The sequence below is a fragment of the Notamacropus eugenii genome, chromosome 5, assembly GCF_028372415.1.
Source record: "Notamacropus eugenii isolate mMacEug1 chromosome 5, mMacEug1.pri_v2, whole genome shotgun sequence".
NCBI lineage: Eukaryota > Metazoa > Chordata > Mammalia > Diprotodontia > Macropodidae > Notamacropus > Notamacropus eugenii.
This window is the reverse complement of record NC_092876.1, coordinates 40,869,570-40,896,485: the sequence shown is the minus strand read 5'-3', so window position 1 is coordinate 40,896,485 and position 26,916 is coordinate 40,869,570.

Here is a 26,916-nt window from a genome sequence, read left to right as displayed (position 1 = left end):
AAATAAATATTTCTGTTACTTGAGAATTTGAATGCCCAGAACTTTTTTTTTTCTTTTTGGGTGGAGAAGGAATTATATTCTCAGTGGTAATAAATATTTTTCAGTACAAAAAGCATTTTACTTCCTATGTTGATGATTTTTTAAAAAAATTCAACATTATTTTATTTTCACCTTCTAATTTCCTTTTTCCCTCTTCTCCCTCCACTCTTGAATTCCTTACCCCCTTGTCTAATTGTCTTCCTTGACAAACCCGACCCCTGAATTACTTCGACCACTTAACTCTATTTTTTCTACTCATATACTATTAAACATAACTGGACAAAAGTCTTATAATTCTACTGATTTGATCCACCACAAATTCTTGGTATCTAATTATCATATGTCAACTGAATTCAACTTTCAATAAGATAATTCTTGTGCTCCTTTTTTAATAAAAAACAACAGCCTCCTTTTTAATAAAAACAAAAAAAATCCTACAAAAATATCTTGCATTAATTGTGTAAAAAAAATGCCTTGGTTTGTGCTGTAAGCCCATCCTCTCTCTATGTAGAGAGATATACTATAAGCATATAAACTATATGATATACTGTATACATATATACTATATGAGTATATAAGCATATAATATGCTTCATCATGATTCCATGGAATTCTGGTTGTTCATTGTGTTGATTATAATTTCTAAGTCTCAAAATAATTTGTCTTTATAATATTGTTATTGGCTAAATTCTAATGATTGTGCTCCCATCACTTGGCTTCAGTTCATACAAGTTTTCCCAGGTTTCTCTGAAACCCTCTACATATATTTCTTATTTTTTTTAAATTAATTAATTTATTTTTAGTTTTAAACATTCACTTCCACAAGATTTTGACTCACATATTTTCTCCCAATCTCTCCCCTCTGCCCATCCCAAGACAGTGTGCATTCTGCTTACTCCTTCCCCCAATCTATCACACCCTTCCCGTCTCTTATCCCCATTCCCTCTCTTTTCTTGTAGGGCAAGATTTCTATACCCCATTGCCTGTATGTTTTATTTCCCAATTATATGTAAAAACAATTTTTAATATTTACTTTTAAAACTTTGGGTACCAGCTTCTCTCCCTTCCTCCTTAGCCACCCATCCTCACTGAGAAGGCAAGCAATTCAATGTAGGTTAAACACATGGAGTCCTGCAAAACACTTCCATAACAGTCATGATGTGAAAGACTAACTATATTTCCTTCCATCTGTAGTGCCAATGTGATATTCACAGTGCCTATGGCAGCTATGAAGATATTGGAACAAATCTGAATCATAGAATACACCAGACTCTCCACATGGAAAATAGAACCAAAACATTTATACAGATGCCAGAAAGCCAAATCCAGCATAATTAATACATGATAACAGTGCAGAGGGCAACACCAGTCCTAAGCCTTGCTTCTGTTAGGCTTCCCATAAATCAGTGCCCTTAAATAAATCACCAATCCCTTAAACAAAATGCCCTTCTCTCACTCACAGCCAGGTGCCTATTTGCCTACATCCTTCAGTTCTGACTGCTCTCATCAATTTTTTTTTCTCATCTCTGTTCTAGCTCTGCCACTTCCTATTCTACCCTTCTTGTTCCACCATTCAGCAAACTCCTTCCACCATAAGATCCATTTGACTCAGACTTCTATGTGACTCACAGGTCACATGGACCTATTAATGAATAATAAAGATCTTTCCATTTAAATTATCATTATACCATCCTATTCTGCCCCCCATTCATTCTATTCTCACTTTAGACCCTGTCCCTCCTCAGAAGTGTTTACTTCTAATTATCCCTCCTCCCATTTATCCTCCTTTCTATCATCCCTGCCACTTACTCCCTTACCCCTTACTTTCCTGTAGTGAAAGATAGATTTTCATACCAAATTGAGTATGCATGCTATTCCCTCCTTAAGCCAAATCTGATGAGTAAGCTTCACTCTTTTCCTCTGACCTCTCCCTTTTCTCCTCCCTTGTAAAAACTTCTACTTGCCTCTTTCATGTGACAGATGATTTACCCCATTTTATTTCTCCCTTTCTCATTCTCCCAATATAATCCTCTCTCACTCCTTAATTTTATTGTTTTAGATATTATCACTTCATATTCAACTCACTCTCTGTCCTCTGTCTATATGTATCTATATGTGTATAATCCCTTCAACTACCTTAACACTGAGAAAATTTTCAAGAATTACAAATATTATCTTCACAAGTAGGAATGTAAACAGTTCAACTTTAGTAAGTCTCTTAGGATTTCTCTTTCCTGTTTACATTTCCATGTGTCTATTGATTTTTGTGACTGAAAGTCAAATTTTCTATTCAGCTCTGATTTTTTCATCAAGAATGCTTGAAAGTTCTCTATTTCATTGAATGACCATTTTTCCCCTGAAGTGTTATGCTCAGTTTTGCAGGATAGGTGATTCTTGGTTTTAATCCTATCTTCTTTGACCTCTGGAATATCATATTCCAAGCCCTCTGATCCCTTAATGTAGAAACTACTAGATCTTGTGTTATTCTGATTGTGTTGCCACAATACTTGAATTGTTTCTTTCTGACTTCCTGCAATATTTTCTCCTTGACCTGGGAGCTCTGGAATTTGACTATAATATTCATACAAGTTTTCCTTTGGGGATTTCTTATAGGAGGCAATCAGTGGATTCTTTCAATATTTATTTTACCCTCTGGTTCTACAATATCAGGGCAGTTTTCTTTGATAATTTCTTGGAAGATGATGTCTAGGCTCTTTTATTGGTCATGGCTTTTAGGTAATCCAATAATTTTTAAATTGTCTCTCCTGGATCTATTTTCCAGGTCAGTTGTTTTTCCAATGAGATATTTCACATTGTCTGCTCTTGTTTCATTCCTTTGGTTTTGTTTTATAATTTCTTGATTTTCATAAAGTCATTAGCTTCCATCTGTTCCATTCTAATTTCTAAAGAACTATTTTCTTCAGTGAGCTTTTGGACCTCCTTTTCCATTTGACCAATTATGATTTTAATGCATTCTTCTCCTCATTGGCTTTTTGGATGTCTTTGGCCATTTGGGTTAGTCTATTTTTTACAGTGTTATTTTCTTCAGCATTTTTTGGTTCACCTTTAGCAAGCAGTTGACTCAGTTTTCATGATTTTCTTGCATCACTTCTCATTTCTCTTTCCAATTTTTCCTCTACTTCTCTCACTTGATTTTCAAAATCCTTTTTTGAGATCTTCTTTGACCTGAGACCAATTCACATTTTTCTTGGAGTCTTTGGATGTAGGACCCTTGACTTTGTTGTCTTCTTCTGTTTGTATATTTTGGTGTTCCTTGTTGCCAAAGTACGATTCTGTAGTCTGATTCTTTTTCCAGTTTTTGCTCATTTCCCCAGCCATTTATTTGACTTTTGACCTTTTTCAAAGCAGTTCTCTGCTTCCATTTGAGATGGAGGATATACTGTCAGTCACTCAATCCCCCTACAATCTCTGTGCCTAGAACTCCAGAAAAAATCACTGCCACTGCCCCTGCAGCTGCTGCTGTGGCTGCCAAGGATTCCTCCACCCCCTCTACCATCCTAAGGTTGGAGCCAAACCACTCTACTCTCTCACACAGGTCTAAGAGGGTTTTTTCCACTAACCTTCCAATTTTTCCTTGCCATTTTAGGGTCATGAAATCTAGAAACTACCACAGGTGCCAGAGATTCAGTCCCCCCAAGACCTGCTGATGTCCTTTCTGTGCTGGTGTGGCCCACACTGTACTGCACTCTGCTCCCAGCATGGTCTCTGGGCTTCCTTCCAGGCTGTCTTGGGCTAGAGACTTGCTTCACTACATCATTCTGTGATTTCTGCAGCTCTAGAATTTGTTTAGAGTCATTTTACAGGTATTTGGCTGAGTTTCAGGGGAGAGCTCCAGAAAGTCCCTGCTTTTACTCCACCATCTTGGCTCTGCCCCTCCACACACAATGTGTTCTTACAGCACAATAGCATTCCATCACAAACAGATGTCATAACTTGTTCATCCATTCCTCAATTGATAAGCAGACTCTTCGTTTCTAATTATTTGCCGCCATGCTAAATAAATATCTCTTGATCAAAGAGTATGCACATTTTTATATCTTTGGAGGCATAGTTCCAAATTGCTTTCCAGAATGACTAGACCAGCTCACAGCTCTAGTAATACTATTTAATGTACTACTTGTTTTCCCACAGGCCCTCCACCATTTGTCATTTTCCTTTTTTGTCAACTTTGCCAATATAATGGGTAGCATGTGGTACCTCAGAGTCACTTTAAATTAGATTTCTCTAATTTTTAGTAATTATGAAAATTTTTTTATATATGACTATTGATAACTTGGATTTCTTCCTCTAAGAAATACCCATTTGTACCCTTTGACTGCTTTATCAACTGGAAATGGATTTTATTCTTTAAAAAATTTCAATCAGTTCTCTCATGTTAGAAATCAGATGGTTAGAGAAACGATGCAATAGTTTTCCCAGTTTCCTTTTTTCTCTTTTAATTTTAGCTGCATTAATTTTGTTTATGCAAAACCATTTTAATTTTATGTACTAAAAATTATTCATTTTACCTCCTGTGAATTTCTCTATCTGTTGTTTGGTGACAAACTCTTTCCATAGATCTAACAGGCAATTTCTTCCATGCTTCACTAATTTATTTATGATGAGACCCTTTTCATATAAATTATATACCAAACTGGAGCTTGTTGTGTGATGCAGTGTGAGCTGTTACTACCTAAATAGCTAAATACCTAGTTATTATATTGGCTTAGCTTATTAATGAACTATTAATGTTTCTCCGTTTATTAGATCTATTTTTATTTGTCTAAAGAGTGTTTTTTAATTGTGTTTTAATTTCCTGTGTGTGTGCCTTAGCAAAAAGACTCCCAAACATTTTGTACTATTTATAGTTACTTTAAATAGACTTTTTATTTCTCTTCTTCCTACTGGATTTTGTTGTTGATATGCAGAAATGCTAATGATTTGTGTAGGTTTATTTCGTGTCTTGCAACTTGGCTGCAGTTTTTAATTGTTTCAATTTGTTTTATTTAAGTTGATTCACTAGGGTTCTCTAAATCATCATATCATCTGCAAAAAAAATGATAATTTTATTTCCTCTTTACCTATTATTATACCCTCAATTTCTTCTTGTTGTTATTGATATAAGTAGCATTTGTAATACTATATTAAATAGTAATGGATATATGTTTTAGCCTTGATCTTATTGGAAAGGAGTTAAGTTTATTGCAATGTCATAAAACATTGGCTCTTGAATTTATAGAAATATTAGCATCATGTTAAGGAAAGATCCTTTTATCCCTTTGCTTTCTCATGTTTTTAATAATAATGTATGCTGTATCTTATTCAAAAATTTATATTGATAATTTTTTAAAAAAAATTTTGGAGCAAAAAAAGGGAATATTGTTGTTTGGGGCACAGGTAGAGACTGACTTGGCTCCTTCATTTCTCTCTTCTCCGCATATTCCCTAATTCAGAAATGTCAGGTTACAAGGACAGGCTGATCAGGAAAAGAAAAATATTCATTAGCTCCAGTTTCCCAGAAAACAACAATAGAACTAGAAAAAAATCTGTGAAATTTTTAAGCCTCTCTTGGGATAAAGGGGCATTATGCTATCACCCTAAGATTATCTTTGTCAGGGAAGAATCACATTTAAAAAATGGGGAGACATTGTTATTTTACTTCCTTACATCTTATCATCCTCATACCATGGTCTTTTGTTTTTTCTGTTGTTGCCAATTAATAGCAAATGAAAACAAAACTTTTTTTTCTAATAAGCCATGATGTGAAATGGGAAGAAGTAGCTAATTTTCATTATTTTTTAATGATTAAAAATCCAGGCAATCCCAACAGTTCACATTCCCTTAAAGCAGAGCATGAGCCAATATAAATCAGTACAAGTCAGTATAGGCCCTCTTCAGTCTTAAGCAGAAGGAAGTCATTCTTTCATAGAACTCCTCTAGCAAAGTACCCAAATGTAGCTCAGCTCCAGAAAGAACTCAAGGAAAGCTTTTATCTAGGAAATGACCCTGAATCAATGTCCTCTGGCTTACAGACCCAGAAGCTACTTTGATTGAAATGATTGTTTGGTATAAAATCACAATAAAATGAACTGCTTAAAAACAAAATGCCAGTAAAACTTAGTCCTCAGGAGTGTAGGGGATGCAGTGGATAGAGTGTTGGACCTGGAGTCAGGAAGACTTGAATTCAAATCCTACCTCAGGCATTCACTAGCTGTATGATGCTGGGCAAGTCACTTCACCCAGTTTGCCTCAGTTTCCTCATCTGTAAAATGAGCTGGAGAAGGAAATGGCAAACCATTCCAGCATCTTTGCTAAGAATATCCCAAGTGGAGTCAGAAAAAGAGTCAGATATGATTGAAAAGTGATGGAACACAAAAAAAAACACATCAGTTCAAGTTTCATACTCTTAAATCCATCCTCTCATTTAATATACTTGCTTCTCTCCTTAATCCCAAATTTGCAAGTATTTCTCAGATTAATTCGATATTTTCTCAGTTTCTTTTCTTTTAAGTGGTTACAAGATGATCAATAAATTCTTCCAATACTATTTTTTGTTTTAACCCATCTGATAATTTCTAATGTCTTTTGCCCTCAATTGCTCTAAGTTCTCCCATATTTAAAATGCTGTTAATTTCAACTTCCGAGAAGTGAAGGAATGAGAGTAGGGATGAATAAGAAGGAAGAACAAAGGGAAAATGAAGGGTGACAAGACATTCCTGACAAAAGTCTATGAAAAATGGCCCCAAACCCACTGTCTTCTAATGTTTCTATGGATAATCTTTCCAATTACTAATGCACCAGAGGCCCTGACACTAGGTGATTTAGGGAAATGAATTTGAAAACAATCAGAATCTCTAGAGGGACATCTACACATATACACACACACACACAGAGGCACACACATATGGACATGCACACCACCACCACCACCAGTGTATAACAGAGTACCTAGTAGGCATATGAATGTGTTGAGAGTGAGTATGCAAGAGAAAATGAGTATCACAAATAAGGGATAGAGAGGAAAAGAGAGGTCATTATAAGTTTGATACATAAAAGAAGTAAAATTAGTTTCATCTATTCCATGAAACCACAAATTAGGTATAGCCTTGGGAATTTTCATTTCTTGGGGTTTTTTCCTCTTGTGAATGGCAAAGATGCTTTTATTACTTAAAGGAAGGCATGGATTCAATCACTGTATCATATTAATTTGTAAGATTATTGATATATCTATATTCATCTACCTATCTCTATCACAATTAGGTACATTTTATGGCTCACATATGACAAAGTTGCTCTGGTTTCAAGCTGCTTTGTCTGCATTCATCTTCTCAAAATCATAGCTCATAAGCACCCCCATCAGTATGCTTACTTTTATTTGCCAGTCAGAACAAACAACTAGTCCACACAACTAATGAGCATTAGCATAATATGAAAAGTAGCAATAAAATATTTCCCACACAAACCTGAGCACAGTCTCCCCAAAGTTCACATGCCATCGGGGGAAACAGTGATCATGCATGAGAAAAATATGTAGAGAGAACATGTCTGGGGCAGTCACAGGTGAAGAAAGGTTTTGGAACCAGTTGGACTGCTTTCACCAATTTTGATGCTTCCTTAAAACTTCTCATATCTTTCCTCAAAAGTTTTTCAAAATTACTATCCCTCTGACTGAATGTAGTGGCCATGCACTGTATTCAGTGTTCCATCTTGTAATGGGAGTTAAAAATCTTGCCTGTCCATTAATAGGCCTCAGGCTTGTTTTGTATGAAGTCCTATATCTTTTGTTAATTGTTAATGAGGCACTGGGTCATGAGGGTCCATACTCCCTGCTCTGAAAAGTGTATATAATCTCTGAGGTGAGGTTTTGCTCTGGGGCTAACTCATGGGAAGTGTTCATTTGGCCAGACAAGACTCTGGGTAGCTATCAAGGACCACCACTACCCCCTGCCCCTGCCCAGCTTTGAAAGCCCAGTTGCTGGTGCTTCTCTCTCTGGTAACTACGTATGTATGTAATGGCCAGACAGTTTGATCTGTTGATCTGTGATGCATGTATTGCTTATGGTCAGACAGGTATAAGCCCTATCTGTTGGTGTTTATTTCTCTGCTTGTATTTTCTCTGTTGGTATATGGAATTAAAGAAGATTGTTCACCCCTCAAAATTTGCTTCCATTTAGAAAAGCAGATCTAAGAATCTGTACAGCAGGCCCTCCTGTATACTAGGGTCCTTGCTATTATACACCTCCAGAAAGTTGTGGCCAATCTGGGAAAACTTGAGCTCATTGGATTCAGTCAAAAGGCTGCACCCAAGGACCTAGAAGGCCACATGTGGCCTTGAGGCCGCAGGTTCCACGCCCCTGATCTAGACCATCACTCTTTGAATACTCTTCCTATAATTAACAGCTTTGATTCTATAAGGTGTCTTCTTATCATCAGTGAGAGACCTGCTAATCAATTTTCCAGTGCTTTCTGAAGATTGCTTATTTTTTTAACCCAGAGATTTTAAAATCGTAAACTTGTTCAAGTAATTCATCCCCCCCAATAAAAATTATTTGTCTCCATGTATTATTTAGTAAATATTTCTTAGTTCCTCACATTGTCTATAGCATCTCATATAACATTGTCGAGTTTCTTATCTCTTAGGTCACAAGGCAGTTCTTAACTAGGAGTCCTCTGTGTGGATCTAAGGGTAGCATTTTACATTGTTTCTGTGAGATTCAGCAACCAAGTTACTTAACTTTACTCTCAATATACACAGTAATACTACAAATACTTACACAAACATACATCAAATTATTCTTTAAAGTCTTACTTGAAAAGGAAACACAGCAGAAAACCTTATTGTCTTGTGGCATGAAAATAAAGAGAAAGAAAACATTAATTTTTCCCCAATAGATCCCTGCAATTCTATGGTATTCAAGACATAGATCTAGCATTAACTCCTAAGATATGTCACCTAAGGAAATGTCCACTTTATTGGTGGGTTTATAAGATAAGCCTAACCCAATTACAAGAGACTGTAGTTCTACATTTTCCAAAGTTAGAACTCTTGAGTCCCAGCTGATATATTCATCTTTACATGGGGTTCAGAGGACACACTAAGTTTTAAGCAAAGACATTTAAAGTCTTTAGCTGTTCCTGATTCCTCAATTAGGTATTACAGTGAATATTATGAAAGAGCCATAATCCTCTCCTATGTACACACTTGGGGTAACTTCTTCTACAAATCCATATTCCATTATTAGGGAAAAAGAGGATTTATAGGAAATATGTATGGTTAAGTTTTAAATGGAGCTCTGGCAAGGATTCACACATGGAATTACACGTATAATGTGGACACATGAAACAATAGCACATATTTAGAGGAATTCATAAATGGGTAACACATGTAACCTCAGTATGGGCACAAAAGGAGCAAATTTCCTCCCTAATGACATAATCATCTCATTGCTTTTGTCTAACTTGCCTCTGGTACATTTCTTGTGGGATGAAGTACCTTCTAGATGTGTAGTTTCCACAGGATGCGTATTCTCTTATGAACACTTAGTCTCAGGCATTACTCCACCCTCCTGCCCCCCATCAAGTCTCACATGGCTGCTACCCAATATTTATTCATTGGTCCAGTAGTTGCTATTAATCAATGCTGCCTGCACTGGACAAGTGACTGTGAAAATTCTCTTTGTTTTCAGCTTCTAGCTGCAGATAGAGTTATTAGGTGAAGTGCTCTCCCTTTCTCATAGAAGGATGAGTGGATCCAATTACATAATTTTAGTTTTAAGTAAATGTGATCTCTACTACCACTCTTTTAGAAATCAGAAGCCCTTAGTATACCTAACCATCAGACTAGAGGAGAACACACACTAAGGAAAAGCCCTTTCTTCTTGTTTTCTTTTTTTCCTCTAAATTGAGAAGTTTTCTTTTTAATCACAGACTTATTTAAAAGGGGTTTTCCTTTCCAGAAGTAGATTTTTTGCAGAGGTTCCTGATGCAGGGAAAAAAAATTCAATCCCAAAGGCCCTAGAGCATTGAGTTTTGAATCTATTTTTTAATTATACTTCTTTGGCACTGAGCCTTCCTTCTTTGTGAGATACCTTTCCCTAATTTATTACGAGAAAGTCTATGTGACTTCTTGTTTACCTTTTGGTAGTTAAACTATATGTAGTTACTGTACCTCTAAAATACTATTCTTTAAGCCTGGGGTGCACGAACTTATTTTTTTGTAATAGCTATTTTAGCACAATTGGCTTCTATTATAATCCTGTTCTTTTATTTTTTGCATTAACAGATTAAGAACTTTTACTTTAGCAGCAGGAGGTGGCACTGTGGAAAGAACTAAGTGGCCCTGGAGTCAGGAGGATCTGAGTTGGAATATGGCCTCAGATACTTACTAACTGTGAGACCCTGAGGAAGTCACTTAACCCTGATTTCCTTCATCACTCCCCCCCAAAAAAAATTAAAAACAACCTTTGTTTTAGGGCAAACTTTTTTTTTAATTTTAAATGTTTATTTATTAATTTTTAGTTTTCAACATTCATTTCTACAAAATTTTAAGTTCCAAATTTTCTCCCCATCTCTCCCTTCCCCCACTCCATAAAGTCTTGCAATCCAAGTACCCCTTCCCTCAATATGCTCTCCCTTCCCTTATCCCCATCTTCTCCCTTTTTGTGTAGGGCAAGATAGATTTCTATACCCCATTACCTGCATTTCTTATTTCCCAGTTGTATGCAAAAACATTTCTCAGCATTCATTCCTAACACTTTGAACTCCAACTTCTCTCCCTTCCTCCCTCCCCACCCATCTCCACTGAGAAGGAAAGCAAATCAATATAGGCTATATATGTGTAGTTTTGCAAAAGACTTCCATAGCAGTCATGTTCTATAAGACTGACAATATTCCCCTCCATCCTATCCTGCCCCCCATTTACTCTATACTCTCTTTTGACCTCGTCCCTCCCCATAAATGTTTACTTCCAATTACTCTTTTCTTTCTTTCATTTGCCCTCCCTCCTATCATCCCCCTCACTCCACTTGTCCCCTTCTCCCCTACTTTCCTGTAGTACAATATAGATTTTCATACCAAATTGAATGAGCATGTTATTCCTTCCTGAAGCCAAATGTGAAGAGAATAAGCTTCACTTTTTCCCTCTCACCTCCTCTCTTTTCTCCTCCATTGAATAAGCTTATTCTTACCTCTTTTATGAGAGATAATTCACCCCATTTCATTTCTCCCTTTCTCCTTCCAATATATTCCTCTCTCACTTCTTAATTTTATTTTTTTTAGATATCATCCCCTCTTAATCAACTCACCCTGTGCTCTGTCTACATATACATATGTGTGTGAGTGTGTGTGTGTGTAATCCCTCCAACTACCCAAATACTGAGAAAAATCTCAAGAGTTACAAATATTATTTTTCCATGTAGGAATGTAAACATTTCAACTTTAGAAAGTCCTTAATGATTTCTCTTTCCTATCCACCTTTTCATGCTTTTCTTGATTCTTGTGTTTGAAAGTCAAAATTTCATTTCAGGTCTGGTCTTTTCATCAAGAATGCTTGAAAGCCCTCTGTATCATTGAATGACCGATTTTTCTTCTGAAGTATTATACTCAGTTTTGCTGGATAGGTGATTCTTGGTTTTAATTCTAGTTCCTTTGACTTCCGGAATATCATACTCCAAGCCCTTTGATCCCTTAATGAAGAAGCTGCCAGATCCTGTGTTATTCTAATTTTATTTCCACTATACTCAAATTCCTTCTTTCTAGTTGCTTGCAATATTTTCTCCTTGACCTTGGAACTCTGGAAATTGGCTACAATATTCCTAGGAGTTTCTCTTTCTGAATCTCTTTCAGGACGTGATTGGTGGATTCTTTCAATATTTATTTTACCCTCTTGTTCTAGAATATCAGGGTAGTTTTCTTTGATAATTTCATGAAAGATGATATCTAGGCTGTTTTTTTGATTTTGGCTTTCAAGTAGTCCCATAATTTTTAAATTGTCTCTCCTGAATCTATTTTCCAGGTCAGTTGTTTTTCCAATGAGATATTTCACATTGTCTTCAAATTTTTCATTCTTTTGGTTTTGTTTTGTAATTTCTTGGTTTCTCATAAAGTCATTAGCTTCCATCTGTTCCATTCTAATTTCTAAAGAATTATTTTCTTCAGTGAGCTTTTGAACTTCCTTTTCCATTTGGCTAATTCTGCTCTTTAAATCATTCTTCTCCTCATTGACTTTTTGGGCTTCTTTTTGCCATTTGAGTCAATCTATTTTTAAGATGTTAATTTCTTCATCATTTTTTTGGTCTCCTTTAGCAAGCTGTTGACTTGCTTTTCATGGTTTTCTTGCATTGCTCTCATTTCTCTTCCCAATTTTTCCCCCACCTCTTTTACTTGATTTGCAAAATCCTTCTTGAGCTCTTCCATGGCCAAAGACCATTACATATTTATTTTGTAGGTTTTGTCTGCAGAAGCCTTGACTTTTAGGTCTTCCTCTGAAGACTTAAATTGTTCCTCCTCATCTGAAAGGATGGAAGGAAATACCTGCTCACCAAGGAAGTAACTTTCTATTGTCTTATTCTTTTTCCTTTTTTGGACATTTTCCCAACCAGTTACTTGACTGCTGAGTTCTTTGTCAGGGCTGAGCTTGGGGCTGAGATTCAGATCAGTGGCTCCATTCCTCCAGGGGCTTTAAGCAGAGGTTTCCCAGGGCTGCCACTCAGGACTGAGATTCAGATCAGCTACTCAATTTTCCCAGGGCCCCTAGGGGACAGGCTCCAAAAATTGAAACTGCTGCTGGGAGTTCAGACCTCGCTCCCCTCTCCTGAGTGAAGAGGCTCTTCCACTGACCTTTGAAGCTGTTTGTGGGTTGGAAATCTGGGAACTAGTGCTGCTAGTGACTCCCTGAAGTCTGTCCAGGGTCCTGTCCCTGCCAGATCAGGCTGCACTCCATGCTTCCTGGACTGTGCTGCGTGCATTTCATGCTTCCTGGGTTCCACTGCATGCACTCCGTGCTTCCTCTTTAGAGCAAACTCTTCCAGAAAACTCCTAAGCAATCTATTTGGGATTCCCTGGTTCCTCAATTCCCAAATTCTTCAATTTCACTGTAACCTCAGGAGCACAGGGCATTTTCATGTCATCCTAATGTTCTCTTTCCAAGTAGAAATTCCTTAAAGACCACATATCACTTGTTTAGTATTTATAATGTTTAAATATTTCCTTATTAGGATCCCACTTCCAAATCTCTCTCTCTCTCTCTCTCTCTCTCTCTCTCTCTCTCTCTCTCTCATAAAATTTCAGAATTTAAACAGATTTCACAAGTTTCCCAGTCCAATGCATTCTAGAACAAAAATTCACACTGGACCATCCCCAACAAGTGTTCATCTGACTTCTACCTGAAAACCTACAGTGAGAGGAGGTCCAATATCCCCTAAAGAAACCGATTGCACTTTTGACAGTTCAAATTACTTGGACTTTGTTCCTGACATCAAGTCTTGATTAATTTATTTTCAACTTTCATCTATTTCTCCTCTTGAATCAAGGAGAACAAGTCTATTCTCTCTTCTATCTGACAGTCATTCAAATACTTAGAGAAATCTGTCATGTCCCAATCCCAGTAAATTTGCTCTTTTCCAGACAAAGGATTGCAATTTCCTTCAACCAATCCCATCATGGCCTGAGCTCAAGGTGCTTCACCAACAGGATTGTCCTCTCTGGCTGCTCTCCAGTTCATCTCTCTGTGATGATACCAGTTTTGACAGAATAAACCACTCTTATTAAAAGAGAAATTATTCATAATGGGAAGATGTGGTCCATTTTAAAGTTTTACCAATCCAGTTCATTCCAGTATATAATATTCTGACTTCTCTACTCCCAACACTAATCCCTCCTTCAGGCTCCACTGAGCACAGCAAAGCAGCCTTCATAGTCTTGAGAAGAAAAAAAAGCCTTCTTCATTGATCTCTTAAAAGGAATACTCAAGGGGTCTCCCTAAATCGAGGATAAACTCAGGGCAATCTTCCTTCCCATAAGATTTACAGATGTGACATTTGATTGATAGTCCAGGAAATCAGGCTGATCAAAATAAATATGGTCCAAGTTAAGAAACAATAAAATTAAAATGTTTTCAAAAATAAAAATAAGATTAAAAAATCTTAAAGGAACCTTGGGTTAATATGGCAGTTCTCAAACTTTAACCATTCAAAATAGCCTCATTTTCCCTATATTCCCGTTCTCATATACCATGGGAATATTTCCCATGCCAATTTTCTATTTTTACTTTGTCCCCTATTTTGATTACAGAGGGGAGAAATGAGAAATGCTCCATTTATAAATAAATCTTTTTAATTATGTAATTGCTTCAGAGGGCATACCAATTCTTTACCACCACAGGATTCTTATTTGAGCAAGAATTCAATCCTGATTCTTTCTTAAGGGATGGTTATGTGTTATAAATCCTGAGAAATAGTTTGTTTTCATTAGACTTCACCCTCGCTACCCCATACACACATACACATACACACACACACACACACACACACGCACACACGCACACACACAATGATACAGGCATACACTCTGATACCTGGCTGAGAGAAGTCTTTATGGCTAAGGGCAGCATAACCTGGGGACTGTCTTCATGGATGCCCAGGTGAACGCTAGAGATAGGTTGTCATTCTAGAAACAAACTCCAAAGACAGCAAGAATCATATGAACTCATTTCCTTGTCTTTTGTCTCTGGGCAGGATAACATTTTGGAAAGATATTAAATGGGTTATTGAGCCTTATTCTCCAAAGACTGCCCAGGAGAAGCCTTCAGGGCTTCGAATAGAAATAATGGGTAGAGTAAACTTCATTTTTGCCTCAACTCTGGCCTCTGTGTGTGGTATTCTAATAAAGGATTGAATTCTGTGTGAGATTCCTGGCTTTCCCTTATTTCTCTCCAAGTCCTCAGCCTTTTTTCATGGAGTGCAGGGTCATTTATTCCACCCTCCTGAATCCAAAGAGGACAATTCTTAAGGACTCTAGAAGTAAACAACCAGGACACTGTACTAAATGCAAAATGACTGAAAACCCTAAAGATTTATTTCCATACTGACTTTCACAGGCTTTCTTTCTTTTCTCCTAAGTAGATGAATTTGTTCAGGGAGCAATTTTTTTCTTGGTAATTTTTTTAAAATGTCTTTTGCTTCTACACCAGTTTCATTTCCAAATATAACTGTCCCTCCCACCAAGTCATCCACAATGATCACAATAAAAGGATGATAAAAATTTTTCAGAAAAATCAGCCAATATATCATTAAAGTCCTACATTCTATAAAATGTTCCAAGCTTGTTGTCTGCCACCTCTGCAAGAAATGGAGGAAGACATGTTTGCTCATTGTTTCTTTGGACAGGCTTGGTCATTAGCACTGTACAACTCTCATTTTCAGGTTTCTGTTCTTTCCATTTACATGATTTTACTCACTGTATTTATGATTTTCCTGTCTCTCTCTACATCACTCTGCATCAGTTCTTACAAGTCTTCTCATAAGTCACTGAATCTTCATATTTATCAGCATGGAGAATGGAGAAAAACCAGCAGTTCTTACGGGAAGAAAAATCAAGCTTTCAATAAGATGTGAAAAAATGCTCCAAATGACTAATAATTAGAAATAAAAATTAAGAGTCCACCTCTCACTCATAAGATTGGCAAAAAATACCCCCAAAACTCAAAATTATCAGTATTTGAGGCACTGTGGGAAAGCAGGCACATCAATCCACAACTGGTACACCTGTTGATGGGGTACAGACAATGTGAACCCCCTAGAACTATCCTTGAATCTTCCCCACTTAATCTGGCTTTTCATACTCAATCTGTTATCCTTAATGGAACCTGACCCTCCATTGTCTGTTGCCTCCAGATTGCCTCTGGTTGCTTCCCACTCTTGATTCTATAAAGTACTCTTAACCCACCTTGGCCCTCCATTATCCATCTCCCCATTGTCTCCAACTGTTTTCCACCACAGATCATAACAAAATCCCACTTTCTTTCTTCTAATATCTAGTTACCCCAGTCCCATCAGATCATCCTTTTACATTCCATAATGCTTTCTATCCCTTGTTTAGTCATAAATTCTCCCTTCTGTGTAGATCTGACAAGGAATTATCCCTTGCTCTCCATTTGCTTATGTCACCTTTTATGTCTAAATCATGTACCCATTTTTACCTAATCTTGGCATACAGTATAAGATGTTGGTCTATACCTAGTTTCTATCATACTGTTCTCCAGTTTTACCAGACATTTTTGTCAAATAGTGACTTCTTGTCCCAGAAGGAGATACTGTTATTGATATAGTCATTTATGCTGATAGTTTTCCTAATATTGAATTAGTCTTGCATTCCTGGTGTAAATCTCACCATATCAGAGTGTATTGATCCTTGAAATATTTTGCTGTAATCTCCTTGCCAGTATTTTATTTAATTTTTTTGCATCAATATTCATTAGGGAAATTGGTCTATAGTTTTCTTCCTCTGTTTTAGCTCTTCCTGGTTTAGGTATCAGAAACTTATTTGTTTAATAAAAGGAAGTTGGGAGAACTCTGCTTATTTTTCCAAATAGTTTATATAGTATTGGAATTAATTGTTCTTTCAATGTTTGTAGAATTCGCTTATGAACCCATCTGGCCCTGGTGATTTTTTTTCTTACGGAGTTCATTGACAGCTTGTTCAATTTCATTTTCTAAAATGGGGTTTGCTTTAGTATTCTATTTCCTTTTGTGTTAATCTGTGCAATTTATATCTTTGTAAATATTCATCAGTTTCACTCAGATTTTCAGATTTATTGGCAAACAGTTAGGCAAAATATTTCCTAATGATTGCTTCATTGATGGTGCATTCACCTTTTTCATTTTATATATATGATCAGGATGAGAAAGGAAACAGAATGAGGAGAAAGACAAGAGGCAAATTGAAACTGAAATAAAGGGGAGGGAGAGAGGAAGAGACAGAGAGACAGAGGAGATTGAAGAAAAGGAAAATGAGGAAGAGGGGGGGGAAAGAGATGCAGAGGTAAAATGAGAGACCCAGAGAAAGACAGAGAGACAGAGTAGGGTGTTTTTAGAGGCACCAAAAAGGCATTGTGTATGGAGTATTTTATACAAATTTCCACAGCATAATAGAAGTGCTGATTTTTAATGTCAGTTTTCCCAAAATTCAATGTATTTCAACACTCTGACTTCAGCTAAGAAAAAATTAAGAATTTTATCACATAGGAGAATAAGTAGTATTGTGTATTGTATACACATTATACAGACATTTATAGGTATAGATACATACTCATATGTATGTATTATATACATACATATATATGGTCAGAGAGAAAAAGGAGACAGAGATGGAGGAAGAAACAGAGAGGGAGATGGAGAGGAACAGAGAGAGACAGAGAGGAAAAAAGAGACAGATTGAAATTGAGAGAGAGGGAAGGGAGATAGAGAGACAGAGAGGAGGAGAAAAAGGAGGAGGAGGACGGGGAAGAGACACAGATGTAAAAGGAGAGACCCAGAGAAAGACAGAGGGGGCAGATTGAGGCTGAAATGGAGAAAGGAAGTAGGAAGGAAAGACAGAACAAGTCTAAGAGAGGGAAAGGAAAGGACAGAAAATGGGGGGAGGGGAGGAAGGGAGAGAGAGATCTGTGTTTAAATCCCAACCCAGGCATTTACAAGCTATGTGAACTTGGTCAAGTCACTGCACTTCTCTATAGGATTCAGTTTTCATTGTACAACATGGATAAAAACGTCAATAACACTTACTTCACAGGGTTGTTGTAAATACCAAATGGAATAACGTATTGAAAGCTCTTTGCAATACTTAAAGTGCTGTATAAAAATAAGTTATTGTTGTCATGGTTCATATTTCAGTCTGCAGTGCAGGAAGCTTCCTTTGGATAACAGAAATATCACCAGTGGAAGCAATCAACAGTCACATTTCAATTTTAGTGTTGGTATGAACAGCTTCTTCTAAACACTGCATAACCACCTCATTTTTATATTTCAGTTTTGCTCAGTTCTTGTGATCTGCATTTTTTTTCCAAGAGTCTTTTTGAGTCCTATTCTCTTTTCTTGGTATTCTCAGAGCAGAACCTTACAATCACCCTTCCAAACAAATTGTTAGAAGATGAAGGCTTTGATGTGATTCAGAGATTCTGCTGACAGGCATATACCCCAAGGAGGTCATTGTCAAAAAGAAAGGCTCCCCATACACCATCATATTTATAGCAGTTCTTTCTGTCGTAACTAACAACTGGAAACAAAGTAAAGGTCCACGATTGGGAGAGGGCTCACCAAATTGCAGCATGTGAATGTCAAGGAATATAACTGTGCTTGGAGAAACAATGAATATTGTGAATGCATAGAAGCTTGGAAAGTTCTATGGGAACTGATGCAGAGTAAGGTAAGTAGAGCCTGGAAAACAATAAACAGGATAAATACATGAATATCAATGGATAAAATATCAGTCACAAATCTGGTGAAGAGGAGTATTGTGAAATTATAAATATTAATCAGCCCCAAAGATGAGATATACAAAGATACCTTCCCCTGTTCTTTTAAATTAGTAAATAAATCAATTGACAGATAATATTAATTTAACTTTAGATGTTTCTGTTGTATTGATCAGTTTTGCTAGTAGATTTCCCTTTTCTTTCTCTTTTTTTCACTTTTGAAAAAATTGTGTCATAAAGTATGACTTTCTGAGAGATGAGAGGGTAAGGGATACAAGGAAAATCTAAGTGCTGTAAAAACAAAACATATGGGGCAGCTAGGTGACTCAGTGGATAGAGCACCAACCCTAGTGTCATGAAGATCTGAGGTCACTTACTAGCTATGTGAGCTTGGACAAGTCCCTTAATTCTGGTTGCCTTAACAAAAAAAATTTAATAAGAGCTATTTTTTAAAAAGAGAAATGCTTTTAGAAGAAAATCAATTTCTAATTCATGAATACATAATTACCATTCTCCCAAATGAAACCAGAATTCAGATATCCTTTATTCTCTTATAGAGAAATAAAATGTTCACACAGACAAGTTTCCAGAACAAAATGGAGTCTTTGTCACATAGTAGGCACTTTAAAAATGTTTGTTGACTGATTTTTCAGATGCATAAATTTTCAAAATCCATATAGCCTTTCAAAATTAATGTGAGAATGAAGTATTCTACATAGACCATTCATAAAAACATTAGTCAAGTGAAACTTTAGAATATAAACTTTAAAAAATCCCTTAAAATAACAGATTCAAAAGAGTACTAAATCCACAGTACCACATGGTCTGGAATTTCATGAAGCTCTTTCCTTTTCAACAAAGCTGTGAGCTCCACCTCCCCCACTTAAACTCACACAAACACATAATTGAAGCCAAAAGTTTCATAATTCTTCCCCCCAAATGACTTGTTTTGTACCTGCCAACTTGCTAGAGAAAGGAGTATTTTTCAAATCAACATAAAATGCAATACAATAGTAGATTTGTGTGTTCAAACACAGAAACACATAAAACTATAGCAATTTTCATATAATGCCATCCTCTATTGCTCACTCTTCATATGTCCCCAGGAACTGCATCAAGAAGCCCATCATCCAGAGGAGCACCTGCAGCACATCCCAGGAACCAAGGAGTGCATGCAGCATAGCCTAGGAAGCGTGGAGCACAGCTTGACATGGCAGGGACAGGACCATGAACAGACTTCAGGGAGCCACTGGCAACACCAGGTTCCATACTGCTCAACCCACAAACAGCTTCAAAGGTCAGCAGGAGAGTTCCTTCACCCAAGAGAGGAGAGAGAGGTCTGGAGTGGCAGCCCTGGGAGACCTCTACCTAAAGTCCCTGGGGGAACTGCGGCACTGATTTGAATCTCAGCCTTGAGCTCAGTCCTGACAAAGAACTCAAAAGTTAAGTAACTGGCTGGGAAAATGCCCAAAAAGGGGAAAAAGAATAAGACAATAGAAGGTTACATTCTTGGTGAGCAGATATTTTCTTCCATGCTTTCAGGATAAGGAGGAACAATTTAGGTCTTCAGAGGAAGACCTAAAAGTCAAGGCTTCTGAAGGCAAAATCTCCAAAATAAATGTACGATGGTCTCAGGTCATGGAAGAGCTCAAAAAGGATTTTGAAAATCAAGTAAGAGAGGTGGAGGAAAAATTGGGAAGAGAAATGGATGTGATGCAAGAAAACCATGAAAAGGAAGTCAACAACTTGCTAAAGGAGACCCAAAAAATGCTGAAGAAATTAACACCTTAAAGAATAGATTAACTCAAATGGCAAAAGAGGCCAAAAAAGCCAATGAGGAGAAGAATTCTTTAAAGAGCAGAATTAGCCCAATGGAAAAGGAGGTTCAAAAGCTCACTGAAGAAAATAGTTCTGTAAAAATTAGAATGGAGCAGATGGAAGCTAATGACTTTATGAGAAACCAAGAAATTACAAAAAAAAAACCCAAAAGAATGAAAAAATAGAAGATAAAATGAAATATCTCACTGGAAAAACAACTGACCTGGAAAATAGATACAGGAGAGCCAATTTAAAAATTATATGACTACCTGAAAGTCAGGGCCAAAAAAAGAGCCTAGACATCTTTCATGAAATTATTAAGGAAAACTGCCCTGATATTCTAGAACCAGGGGGCAAAATAAATATTGAAAGAACCCACTGATCACCTCCTGAAAGAGATCCATAAAGAGAAACTCCTGAGAACATTGTAACCAAATCCCAGAGTTCCCAAGTCAAGGAGAAAATATTACAGCAACTAGAAAGAAACAATTCGAGTATTGTAGAAATACAATTAGGATAGCACAAGATCTAGCAGCTTCTACGTTAAGGGATTGAAGGGAATGGAATATAATACTCCAGAAGTCAAAGGAACTAGGATTAAAACCAAGAATCACCTCCCCAACAAAACTGAGTATAATACTTCCGGAGAAAAAATGGCCATTCAATGAAATAGAGGACTTTCAAGCATTCTTAATGAAAAGACCAGACCTGAAAAGAAAATCTGACTTTCAAACACAAGAATCAAGAGAAGCATGAAAAGGCAAACAAGAAAAAGTAATTATAAAGGACTTTCTAAAGTTGAACTGTGTACATTCCTACATAGAAAGACAATATTTGTAACTCTTGAGACTTTTCTTAGTATTTGGGTAGTTGGAGGGATACATACACACACACACACACACACACACACACACACACACATACACATACACTATATATATATATATATATATATATATATATATATATATATATATATATATATATATATATATATATATATATATATATATATATATATATACAAAGAGTCACAGGGTGAGTTGATTAAGAAAGGATGATACCTAAAAAATAAAATTTAAGGAGTGGGGAATATATTGGGAGGAGAAAGGGAGAAATGAAATGGGGTAAATTATCTCTCATAAAAGAGGGAAGAGTAAGTTTATTCAATGGAGGAGAAAATGGAGGATGTGAGAAGGAAAAAGTGAAGCTTACTCCCTTCATATTTGGCTTAAGGAGGGAATAACATGTTCACTCAATTTGGTATGAAAATCTATATGAAATTACATGAAAGTAGGGGAGAAGGGGACAAGTGGGGTGAGGGGGATGATAGAAGGGAGGGCTAATGGGAGAAGGGAATAATTAGAAGTAAACATTTATGGGGAGGGACAAGGTCAAAAGAGAGAATAGAATAAATGGGGAGCAGGATAGGATGGAGGGAAATATAGTTAGTCTCACACAACAGGACTATTATGGAAGTCTTTTGCAAAACTACACATATATAGCTTCTATTGAATTGCTTGCCATCTCAGTGGGGATGGATGGGGAGGGAGAAAGGGAGAGAAGTTGGAGTTCAAAGTATTAGGAATGAATGTTGAGAAATGTTTTTGCATACAACTGGGAAATAAGAAATACAGGTAATGGGGTATAGAAATCTATCTTGCCCTACACAAAAAGGGAGAAGATGGGGATAAGGGAAGGGAGAGGTGTTATATGAAGGAATATGGAGGGCAAGGGTTACTCAGGATGCAAGACGTTATGGGGTGGGGGAAGCGAGAGATGGGGAGAAAATTTGAAACTTAAAATTTTGTGGAAATGAATGTTGAAAATAAAAATTAATAAACATTTAAAAAAATAAAAGAAAAAAATCCATCATCCTGTCAAGATTTCATTAGCTTTAGTAGTCACATTTCACCATTAACCTCAGAACCATCCCCCTAATTGGAGAGAAAAGAGTTCTACTTAAAGCCTCCATTTAAATAAGGCTCTGGGGCCAACCATGTTTTCATTTCGCATCAGGCTCCATTCTTTTGGACTGAACTCCATCATGTTCTCATGCTGAGCACCTTCCCTCCACCATTCACCTCCTTTTCAGCTTCCCCCATTAGATTGTAAGCTCATTGAGGGATGTTTTGTTGACTATTGACCATGTGAAAAATCTAGCTGCCCCCAAAACTGAGTCCACCCAAGGGTTTGGAATTGTTGGGGATGGGATCTGAACCCCTAAAAGGAAAATACTATGTCATTGGGATTTGGAACCCAAAAAGGAAAAGCCTTGGACTTTTACTCTTGGCTCAGGTCCCAGGTGTCCACCTGAGGCAATCAGTCCTTCCCAGTTAATTAACTGATTTTTCATTGTGTGCACTTGGCACCAACCTAGACCTCCATTCCTTAATTCCATCTAGACCCTTTCTCTGTTCCCACAGTCTTCTGTAAAAAGATCCATCTTGCTTCCATTAAAGTGCTCAGATTCCTGGCATGCTTGCATTAGTGACTGTAATGGTAATTTAACATTAGTGGTGGATGGGGGGGAAAAATTAAATATCTTCCCTGTCCATGAATAGGCTTTAATGCCTTTTGTTAATTTCTATTGAGGCACTGAGTCCTGCTCTGAAAAGTGTATAAATATTTCCCTCCAGATCTGAAAAGTGTGTAAATACTCTGAGGTGAGGTTTTACTTCGGGGTTTAGTTTTTGGAAGAAAGTTTATGTGCCAGATGAGACTGGCAAGCTACTAAAGAGCCTCTCAGGCTTTAAAAACCCAGTTATTGGTGCTTTTCTCTATGGTAACTATGTATGTATGTAATGGTCAGACAATTGGATCTGTCTGTTGATCTGTGATGCATGAATTGCTTATGGTCAGACAGTTAGAAGCCCTGTCTGTTGGTCTTTATTTCTCTGTTTGTATTTCCTCTGAAGTTCAGGGTGCTGAGTTTTTCCCCTGAACTAAGTGAATGATATATGTGCTTGATTTAAAGTAGACCCCTCAAAAGTTACTTTGCCTTTTAGAAAAGCAGATCTAACAACCTGTACAGCAGACCCCCCTGTGTACATTGGGGTCCTTGATGTGACAGTGAAACAAAGGCTCAGATTGCTTAAGAGTCCAGCCAATGCCCAAATTCAACCTGGCCCACTTGTCAATATAAGTGTCACTAATATAGTGGATTCTTAAAGTCTTGCTCACCCAGTTGGTATTCTAATAAACTTTGTCATTGACTGAAAAAAGGTTTGGGTTGAACTCAGTCAAAGCAGAACCTATGTCACTATTATGGGGTTCCAACACCCCTAAACCTCAATATAGCCCACAAAGACCCTTACAAACTGGGATAGGAAGTTTGCATTTCAGAATCCCACATGTTTACCCTATCCCTCCATCTTGTTCATGGACTCAGTTTCTCTATTCCACTGCTAGTAGCAATCTTGTGCTGACCCACACAATTTCCAATTTGGACTCAGACTAAAGATAGCAGAGGTGGTAAAATGGATGGCTCATTCAGCATATAAGAAGCAGCAAGACATAGTGGGTAGATATCCAGCTTCTGAGGCAGGAAAAGCTAGTTTCAATTCCTACCTTGCCTGTTACTACAACCCTGGACAAACCACTTAACCTCACAGTTTCTCTAGCTGACTCCATGAAACTAAAAGGTGCAGAGCAGGTATTTATCTGTATCAGTAAAGGATGATTTCTTATCAGGAGTCTCCTTAACAAATGGACTCAGAGGTGAAGTACAAAATAAAATTTACATAGGATTATAAACTCAGAGCTAGAAGTCCTTAGAGGCTATCTTGTATAAGTCCTTCATGTGAGAGATGAGCTAGTTGAAAATCATAGATAATAAGTTATTTTCTCAAGGTCACATATAAAGCAAGTACAAAGGCAAGTTTTGAACCCAGGACTTCAGATCTGAGATTTTTTTTTTCTGCTACACTAAGCTGTATATATGTGTGTGAGAATATGCTGGAGTAGACATTTCATTGAGAGGAATATGATTAGGGCATATGTTTATGTAACCTAAATACATAAGCCAAATACATAAGACAATCTAAAATAAAATAAAACAACTTAAAATTAAAAACTGAGTCTCCTTTTGGAACTTACTTAAGTGCAGAGCCACTGATGGAAGATTTTGCTTGGATTTTTTTTTTAAAGTAGGAAACTCATAAAATAGTGTCTTTGTTTGTTCAAGACTTGTTATTCTACATTTAATGATGGTATTTAATGAGTGAATTTCTCAAATATCTACAGTTACAGAGAAGAGGACATTGCCCATTTGGGATACCTATATTACAAATAACAGTAAACCAAACATTGCTTTTTCCTTCTTAGAGTAAAACTTTTCCAATTTAACACAGACTTGGGAAATTATATAATCGAGTAAATCATTTGGTCATCATGCCAGAAGGAACAAAGCGGAAATGATTATCTACCTTGATTGTTTTTTCTTTTAGTGAAAAAAAATCCAATAGTTTCACTACCAACAATCCAATGGGATCCTCAGTTCAGAATCGAGTCATATTTTCAAGACTTGTCCGTGGATGATAGACCCAAGTCTAGTAAGAATGCTAGAACATCTGTTGTCTACATAGAAAACTGCTCCCTGCCACCTACACAACATTTTCGATAATTTGTGTAAGTTGGGACAATTTTTAGAGATATTTAGAACCCATTCCACCCCTGCCTAACATTAAATTTATGATCATATGTCCTAAATAAAGCAAAATATGACTTCCAATTTGAGCAATTCCGAACAAAATATCTCTTTGCTATCTGATGCGGATGGATGACATCAAGCTATATGGATCCAATACAGGAAAAAAATTAAAAACTTCATTTCATTGAATCTTTTCCCAATGGTATTAAAATGTGATTTGAATTTAATAAATGTAAAGTTCTTACTATATGTCAAGGAAATATAGATAATGATGGTGTCAAGCTTGGATTAGGAGGTCACATTGAACCAATGTATGAAGATAGTTTTAATAATACCTAGATATTTCTGAATTCTCAATTGAGGATCCCATTGGATTGTTGGTTGTGAAACATATCCTCTAGATAAGACCCAACACAACATGATCAAAGAGAAGTCTATGGTAGACTACATTGAGATAATGATGGTGTCAAGCTTGGATTAGGAAGTCACATTGAACCAATGTATGAAGATAGTTTTAATAATACCTAGATATTTCTGAATTCTCAATTGAGGATCCCATTGGATTGTTGGTTGTGAAACATATCCTCTAGATAAGACCCAACACAACATGATCAAAGAGAAGTCTATGGTAGACTACATTGAGACTTACTAGCATCCTGGAATCAAAACTGAATGGGAAAAATACATGTAAAACAATTAATATCCATGCCATACTAGTCTTAATGTATACTTTCAGAATTATAAAGTAAACTATGATATAATTGGAAAGCATCCTAACAAAAAACCATACAAAATAGATGAGAAACAGGCCCCATCACTCTAAAACAACTATCAAAAGAGGAACACTTCCCTACTTGGGATCCTATGAAGGATCCCAAGAATTGATAAATATTCTTAGAATATGATAAACAGGTAAACAAAAATCTGCAAATAGTTTTGGAACAAGTAGATATCATTTCTTTGAGCAATAGTAAAAGTTGACAACAGGCACACAACATTCTATTTAGTAAGCATAAAGAAATATGCCCTTTGCATGGAGTATATGAAATATCTAAGATTCAGCAATGAAATCACAAGTTCCTTCATGGATTATATTATAGTCACATGAACTCAGTCAATAATTTGTCAACAAAAATGCATTTAACAAATGATAAAGTCATGTGAATTTACTCATATAAATAAAAGAATTTGTGATGGTTGTTTAGACTCCAGCTATCGCCACCAGGGACTATAGATGGGTTTTCCTTAAGGAGTCTGGTCTTAGAAATTAACATAGATCAAACAAGAAAAACAGTGGAGCTTGCAATATGTCATTACCAACTATAAAAGTTTTGACACCTACTCAATAACTAGCATGAACTTATGTGGTGACTAAAGTTCTACATCAGAGGTTCATTATATTCCTTGGACTAACAGATAACAAATCTCCCCCCAACAAATAACCTTCAAAATAATCTATGGAACTCATGTATTGACTTGGTCAATATCACATACCAAACTGTATTCTTCAATCAGCTGGGTATATCATTGATTCATAAAACCTTGAGAAAAATCATGCTAATAGGTGTTCCCATCCCAATCATCCATACTTTCCAAGCTATATGGAAAGAAAAGTTTGCAAAACACAGAGACTTAATCAATGAGCTCAAAATCATATGAAAACAAAACCTAGGTCTTCTCTATGTTGTGTGGGTTTTTGTTAGGATACTTTGCAGATATGTTATGGTCCATTTTATAATTCTGAGGATATACATTAAGACTAGTATGGCATAGATATTAATTGCTTTAAATGTGTTCTTCCAATTCAGTTTTGATTCCAGGATGCTAGTAACTCTTGATGTCATCATCCACAGACTTCTCTGATCAAGATTTATGTTGTAGTGGGTCTCACCTAGAGCATATCAAGTTATGCTGTTAAATATCTTCATTCATTGGTTGAATG